The 7,418-nt window shown below is 37.2% G+C and overlaps 1 protein-coding gene and 1 pseudogene across 1 annotated transcript in view; both read right to left on the bottom strand.

Moving 5' to 3' along the window:
• LOC105824226 (disintegrin and metalloproteinase domain-containing protein 9-like) overlaps positions 1-7,418 on the bottom strand; it is a gene marked incomplete at its 5' end in the record, with an annotated part of 159,997 nt that overhangs the window by 93,763 nt on the left and 58,816 nt on the right. The window lies entirely within an intron of this gene.
• LOC105824227 lies at positions 2,922-4,176 on the bottom strand (annotated as a pseudogene).

The following is a 7,418-nucleotide window of genomic DNA, read 5'->3' on the forward strand; positions in this document are numbered from 1 at the left end:
CATGCTTTTCCACCCATTGTCTTGCTCCATATTTTCAACTTTCAATGAAGTCTGACTGTGATGCTTTTTTGAATACATTTTTCTGTGACGAGCATGAAATGTATTATTCACATCCACAATTTCTTAAAGTCCTTTTTAAATGAGTGTATTTCATAAGAAATACACTAAAATCATTACTAAGATAATCCTATTAACCCACACTATACCCTTAATTATGCTTATTTCTTAAACATTTACCTGTTCAACTGTTTCATGAATAGTGATCATTCATCCCCACAGTGGTAAATTTCAACATAATCTTAAATGACTGGACTATATAGTAAAACAGTCACATGTAGATTATATAAACAGATACTTATTCTGTTACATGTAAGCTTACTTATAAAGTGACATAAAATGAGTATTGAATAACAGTGATAAAAAATGTAAACACAGAGCCGGGCGCGGTGGCTCACGCCTGTAATCCTAGCACTCTGGGAGGCCGAGGCGGGCGGATTGTTTGAGCTCAGGAGTTCGAGACCAGCCTGGGCAAGAGCGAGACCCCATCTCTACTAAAAATAGAAAGAAATTAATTGGACAGCTAAAAAATATATAGAAAAAAAAATTAGCCAGGCATGGTGGCACATGCCTGTAGTCCCAGCTACTCGGGAGGCTGAGGCAGTAGGATCGCTTGAGCCCAGGAGTTTGAGGTTGCTGTGAGCTAGGCTGACGCCACAGCACTCACTCTAGCCAGGGCAACAAAGTGAGACTCTATTTCAAAAAAAAAAAAAAAATGTAAACACAGAATTAAATGTTGATTCCTCCCCTGAAAAACAAAAGCACTTGTTTTATTAAAACAAAACAAAGTATGATCTATTGTATCAAAAAGACACTGATTTTACAAAACAATTATTTCCAAATACAGATAAAGATAATCTGAAACAGTTAATTCAGATTTTATTGAGCTAAAATGTGCAAAAAAATCTGGTAATACTTGTTTATTAAATTCATTGGACATAGGCTGATACCATCTCATACAAAAAAGCCTCCTGTCTTGTTAGGATTCAAAATAGTGTTAAATTATCTGAACTTAAGATTTATTGAACTGCTATCCAAATAACAACAAAAGTCCAAATTGTAAGAGAAAAAAAGTTAAAACTAAAAATTTTCTGTCAATTATGACTTGAAATTCATTCCCACCCCCCCAAAAAAAACCTATAGCCAATACCCATTTAGACAGTGGAGAAAAATATGAAGTCTTTATGAAAAATTCTCACACTAATTCTAAAGGAAAAATTAAAAGCAATCAAATTTTGCTATAACAAAATGCATATGATTTTTAAAGTTATTCTAGTTTAACCGATTTACTAAACATAGAATTCGCAAAGCATCCGGTACTTCTGTTTGGGCTCAGGTAGTTGCACAGAACCCCAAATAGAGTTCGGAAGGTAAGATAAACATAAAATTGCAATATTTTTCTCCACACCACCACAAAGGCGCTTGGATTTAGAAGTTTAATTTCTAACTCCAGAAGGAGAAGAGGAGAAAAAAGTCTGATAATTCACAATTCTAAAACATTTTGCAGGAATACAGCAAAACTGTTAAACTACTTAGATATATGAGTGAATCAAAGTGCAAGTAGTAACAGCATTAACATCGTATGTATTTGAAAATTCACTTTCCAAGTTTTAAATGTTTTTAATGACAAATAACTAGTTATTTTTTAAAAGGTGGTGGGTATGAAACAAAACTTACAAATCTAATTTTTCCAGGAAAAGTAACATTTCCCTTTCCCCCATTAAATTATAATTTCTCTGTTGAATATGATATAAACCTGTTTTGAACAAGAGTGAAATAGAAGGGTGGATTTAGATATGTACCAAACCCTATATGATGCCCTAATTTACACATAGTACTTTTGATAACACACGATTGGATGCTGTCTTTCACTGATTTTAGAGAATTTTGAGAAACACTATTTTTAGCAATGTACATTTATACTGCTGCTTAACTAAAAGGGGACATAAAAATATACTAATTTGAAAGGAAAAAACCTCAAAAGTTAAAAGACAAACAAAGCTTCAATCAGTCAGTTTTTTGAAGATGCAGTTAGAGAAAAAGGTATTATACAGTTTATGTCACTTTTCACAACGTAGTAAATATATATTCCAATTTTCTTATAAATGAAAGATTTTAAAAGAAAAATATTTTGTTCCTTACAAATAACTTCTCCTAACCCTGGTGAGAATAATTAGTGCCCTTAATTTCAAGATTTTTGCGTTGTTTTTGTCCACGTCAATTATCTTTTTCATGAAGTATAATATTTTGAAATATATATGAAAATGAAAATTAAAGGGAAAACCTGCTTTTAGAATGCAACAATTTTAAATCAGTTCACTAAGAAGCACCTTCTGATATGCTGGTCTGAACCTTGAATGCAAAACCTAAACAGTACTTATTTCTGAAGTAGAATTTGCTCCAGTTTTAATAACTTCATACATAGCAATGCAGACAACATCAACCTGTGCTTTCTAGATTTCTGTTGGTGTTCTAAGAGTTTAGCAATAGTTTAGATATGGCTCATTCTCAAGGTTGGGTGGACAGAGATTTCATGATAAATTGGCTACAGAAACCTAACTAAACTCTTAATGACTAAATAATGGTTTACATTTTATTGAGTCAAATTAGACACGTAAGCCAAGTACCACCACTTCTCTGCTTAACATTTTTAAGTTTCTTTATTCTTCATAGTCTTCTACTGAACAAATAATTAGTTTTCCTGAATAAGATTATAAAAAAGTTAACCTTTCTTCCGAAAGTATAAAGACAAATAAAATATTGACTCACAATACAAATTTTGTACATAGCATTACAGGTACAGAGATATTGACTGCTGCTCTTCATTATGATTGGCCCACCCCTTAAAAAAGACTGCAGAGGATTCAATTGTCTAAAATACTTGGAAGTACAGTAATTAAAGGCTTTAGCCCATACACATATCCCTCATCTATCGTGTTGCTAGGGAACACATGAGCAAAATCTATCGTTCGCACTTCTACTTCTGCAATCTCTTGGCAATCAGTGGGAAGATGGTAGAAAACTTTTTCCAGTTGGGAAAGTACATTTCCGTTTAAATGTTCCTGTGACATGCTTTTCCACCCATTGTCTTGCTCCATATTTTCAACTTTCAATGAAGTCTGACTGTGATGCTTTTTTGAATACATTTTTCTGTGACGAGCATACATCTTGGACAAGCTTTTGCCACTGAAGCTTCTATTTTTCCATTTGCTGTGGAACTTAACACATGAAAGTTATTATTGTACTCCAGTACTTCTGTGTCTGACAGTTGTCCTTTGGACAAAAACTTTTCTGCCAAAGTTCCGTCATTCGATTTTGTAGTGGTTGGCTGAGATGAACCTTCGTAAACAAATAGGAATGAACTTGCGTAGAAGTTAAGCTGCTCCTGGCTTTCAAACCACTGCAGAATTTTCTTAATTTTCTGAATATTGGCAGCAATACCATCTTTTCTTAGAGAGAACCCATGATGAAAAAACCTACAGACCCCATCCTTTATAGTTTCTTTTCTTAAGCTTCTGCCATAGTGCTGGATTTTTGTCTCGTAGCTATCAGTATGAACATGATAAACCCTCATGCCAAGCACCAAGAACCCGATCTCTTCCATTAACGGGTACTTGCTGACCTGTTGCTGAATCTTCTCAGATAAAGCAAAAGGATCGTAGCTTTTTCGCCCTATCTGTACATCCATTATACAGGGCTTATTAAATTTATGAGTCACATCTTCCAGTTTTAGGTATAAATCATTTGGTGCAGTGGGAGGTGACCAGATGCCATAATATTTTGGCAAATATTTTCGTAGCTCTAGAAGAACACCACCAGCACAATCAGCAGCATAAACCTGACTTACCATATTACAGAATTCCAGCTCTCTTGGGCCCCTTGGAGGTGGCTGTAACTGTCTCAAAACTGTGCCATCTGGATGCTGCAGTATACCCACTTTGTCCTTCCCATGCATGTGCCCGGCCACCTGACGCGAGAGGGGCACGAAGCCGTTGAGGAAGCGGAGTCTGGGGCCTGCCGGCTGCGCGCTGCCCTCGGGGATGGCCTCGCCAGTGGGGTCCGCATTTCTGGGGGGCCGGGCGCCTCGAGCCGGAGGGAGGATGGCAGCTCTGTTCCCATAACGGAGAGCAGAAGCGGTAAGCGGTGGGCGAGAGGAGACAAAAATACGGCAAAGGAGGGGGGGCAGGAGAACCCGGGGGTCGCTCAGGCTCAGGCGCAAGGAGGCCGGGGGTGCCCGCCGAGGCCCGGGGAGGGGGCCCATGATGCCGCGGAGGCACGGGCGCCCCCCAGCCCAACTCTCGGCGGAGCGCGGCTCCCGGGACCACTCCTTTGCTGCCGCGGCGCTGCCCGGGAGACGGAACCGAGCAGTGCAGCGGCCGCAGCAGCGTCCCCCCTTCTCTAAATCTTTAACACATTAAGAAAAACTATAAATAAGAATGTGAAAGATTTGAATGTGTAGTTTTCAACAGTGCATGTTATAAGAATGCACTCTTTTCAAATGTACTCAGAACAATTACCAAAAAAATGAACATATACAGTCAACTTAGTAAACATGGATGGCTCATTCCAAGCCCAAAGTGAACACACCTGATGGCCTCTACAGCCAGCAAGGCATACCCAATTTCCAAAGCAACGAGGCATTTTCATAGTAAATCTCCACAAAAATTTTACCTTCTCTAATGTTAACATTTTTGGAAGACAAAAACGCATATTTTATTGGTTATTGTTTTCAAACTAAGCAATTAGTACTTCTTTCTGATACAGCAATATTTTCAGAGAAAAATCTCATAACTCTGTTAATATACAGATTTTTAAGTAACTAAGCATTCCGGTAAACCGCATCACCACCATCATGAATCTCACTGCAGATTCGCTCAGTCTGCGAATGTCCATCAGAGTCTCTGAATGTCAGTGCTGTCCTATTCTCCATCAATTGGAAAGAACACTTCCAACATCTTTTCTTTTTTTTTTTGAGCTTTAGTAAGATACCAGACACAAAGGCAGTTAATTTCTATCTAATGATCTGATGCAGTCCTTGTTTTAGTTTTCTTTTTTCCAGAATATTATGGGGGTGCAAATGCTTTGGTTACATAAGTTGCTTTTGTGCCACTTGAGTCAAAGTTATAAATGTGCCCATCACTTAATGTGCACTGTACCCATTAGGTATGAATTTACCCATCCCCTCCTGTCCCCTCCCACCTGCTTGATTTCCAATGAATGTTATTTCTATATATGCACATAACTGTTGATCGAATAGTTCCAATTTAATGGTGAGTACATGTGATGTTTGTTCATTCTTGTGATACTTCATTTAGAACAATGGTCTCCAGTTCCATCCAGGTTAACATAAGAGGTATTAGTTCACCAATTGTTTATGGCTGAGTAGTACTCCATGGTGTGTTTGTGTGTGTGTGTGTGTGTGTGTGTGTGTGTGTGTGTGTCTGTGTGTGTGTATACCTCATTTTATTAATCCACTCTTGTATTGATGGGCACTTGGGTTGTTTCTGTATCTTTGCAATTGTGAATTGTGCTGCTATATAAACATTCAAGTGCAGATATCTTTTTTATAGAATGTCTTTTTCTCTTTTGGGTAAATACCTGGTAGCAGGATTGCTGGATCAAATGGTAGATCTACTTGTACCCCTTTAAGGTATCTCCATATTGCTTTCCACAAAGGTTGCACTAGTTTGCAGTCCTACCAGCAGTGCAGGAGTGTTCCTATCTCTCTGCACCCACGCCAACATTCATTGTTCTGGGACTTTTTGATAAAGGCCAGTCTCACTGGAGATAAGTGATATCTCATTGTGGTTTTGATTTGCATTTCCCTGATGATTAAAGATATTGAGCATTTTTTCATATGTTTCTTGGCCATTATTCTGTCTTCTTTTGAAAAGTTTCTGTTCATGTTCTTTGCCCACTTTTTGATAGGGTTGTTTGATTTTTTTCTTGCTGATTTTCCTGAGTTCTAAATAGATTCTAGTTATCGGCCCTTTATCGGATGTGTAGCATGCAAAAATTTTCACCCATTCTGTAGGTTGTCTGTTTGCTCTCGTGACAGTTTCTTTGGCTGTGAAGAAGCTTTTTAATTTGATCAGGTACCATTTATTTATTCTTGTTGTTGCTGTGACTGCCTTTGGGGTCTTCTTCATAAATTCTTTGCCTAGGCCAATCAATGTCTAGAAGAGTTTTTCCAACATAAACCACCTAGTCTATGGTATTGTTAGGGCACCGTGAGCAGATTAAGACAGTTCCACTAATGCCTAACCTCTGTTACGTGAAACCTCACAACACAAAAGAGAGACTAGAATGAGACTTTACTGTAGTGATGCCTATATTATTTATGATTTATTTTGTTTGTTTTATTGTATTTTTTGTTTTTTGTCTACCTAGTATGCTTTCCCATCTCATTTTTTTCCAGCATACTTACCTAAGTCCTCACTTCCTCTGACAGTCATGGGTTAAGCAGAGGGTTAGGTATGTGGTAGAGTTTGCAGCTCAGGTACAAGCAGTCAAACTACTTTATTACACTGCATGTAACAACTGGCCCTTCAAGCTGTGTAGTATGGTCCTTTTCCAGGATGTTTTGATTTCTTGCTGGAGGAATAAGAAGCCTACCTTGCGGGGGGGGGGAGGGGATGCTAGGAAAATGAGAAATTTGTTCTTCTCTGCTATAAGGGTAATGGTCTGTGTGTAGTAGAAGGAAATAAAGCCAACAAGAGAGGAGCAGAGATAAAAGAGATAGGAAAAGACTTACAGGAACATTATCTGAGATTCTGAATTCCAAAGCTTTTATTCATCCTGCAATTTAATAAATTTCCTTTATGTTTTAATCCAGTCCTAGCTGAGCTTTTATGAGACTTAAGAATGCTGACTACAATCATGAGTAAAATTTTATACGTTTAAAAACATGATAAGAATACAGCTTTAGAAGTACAAAAGTATATTCACCAGGAGATAGAATCCAGAAATGTATCAAAAGAAAAATACAGCGTTACCAAATAGTGTTCACTCCAGGAACTTAAAGAGAGTTTACTGTTTGAGAATTATTTAATATAATCCAGTACATCAATAGGTCAAAGGAAAATAATAATTATTTCAATAGCTGTCAAAAGACTACTTATAAAACGTTACACTCATTGTTTTTTTCATTCTTATTAGGACTAAAAATATACTCCATTGAAATAATAAATACTACCTACTTCAAGCCAATAGCAAAAATCATATATAGCCAACCTTCCATATCCATGTGTTCTGCATCCATGAAATCAACCAGCCACAGATTGAAAATATTCAAAAAATAAATAAATGAAAAATAACCATACAACAAATAAAAATAATACAAATAACAATATAACAACTAT

Source organism: Propithecus coquereli, unplaced genomic scaffold (genome assembly GCF_000956105.1).
Source record: "Propithecus coquereli isolate 6110/MARCELLA unplaced genomic scaffold, Pcoq_1.0 Scaffold721, whole genome shotgun sequence".
NCBI lineage: Eukaryota > Metazoa > Chordata > Mammalia > Primates > Indriidae > Propithecus > Propithecus coquereli.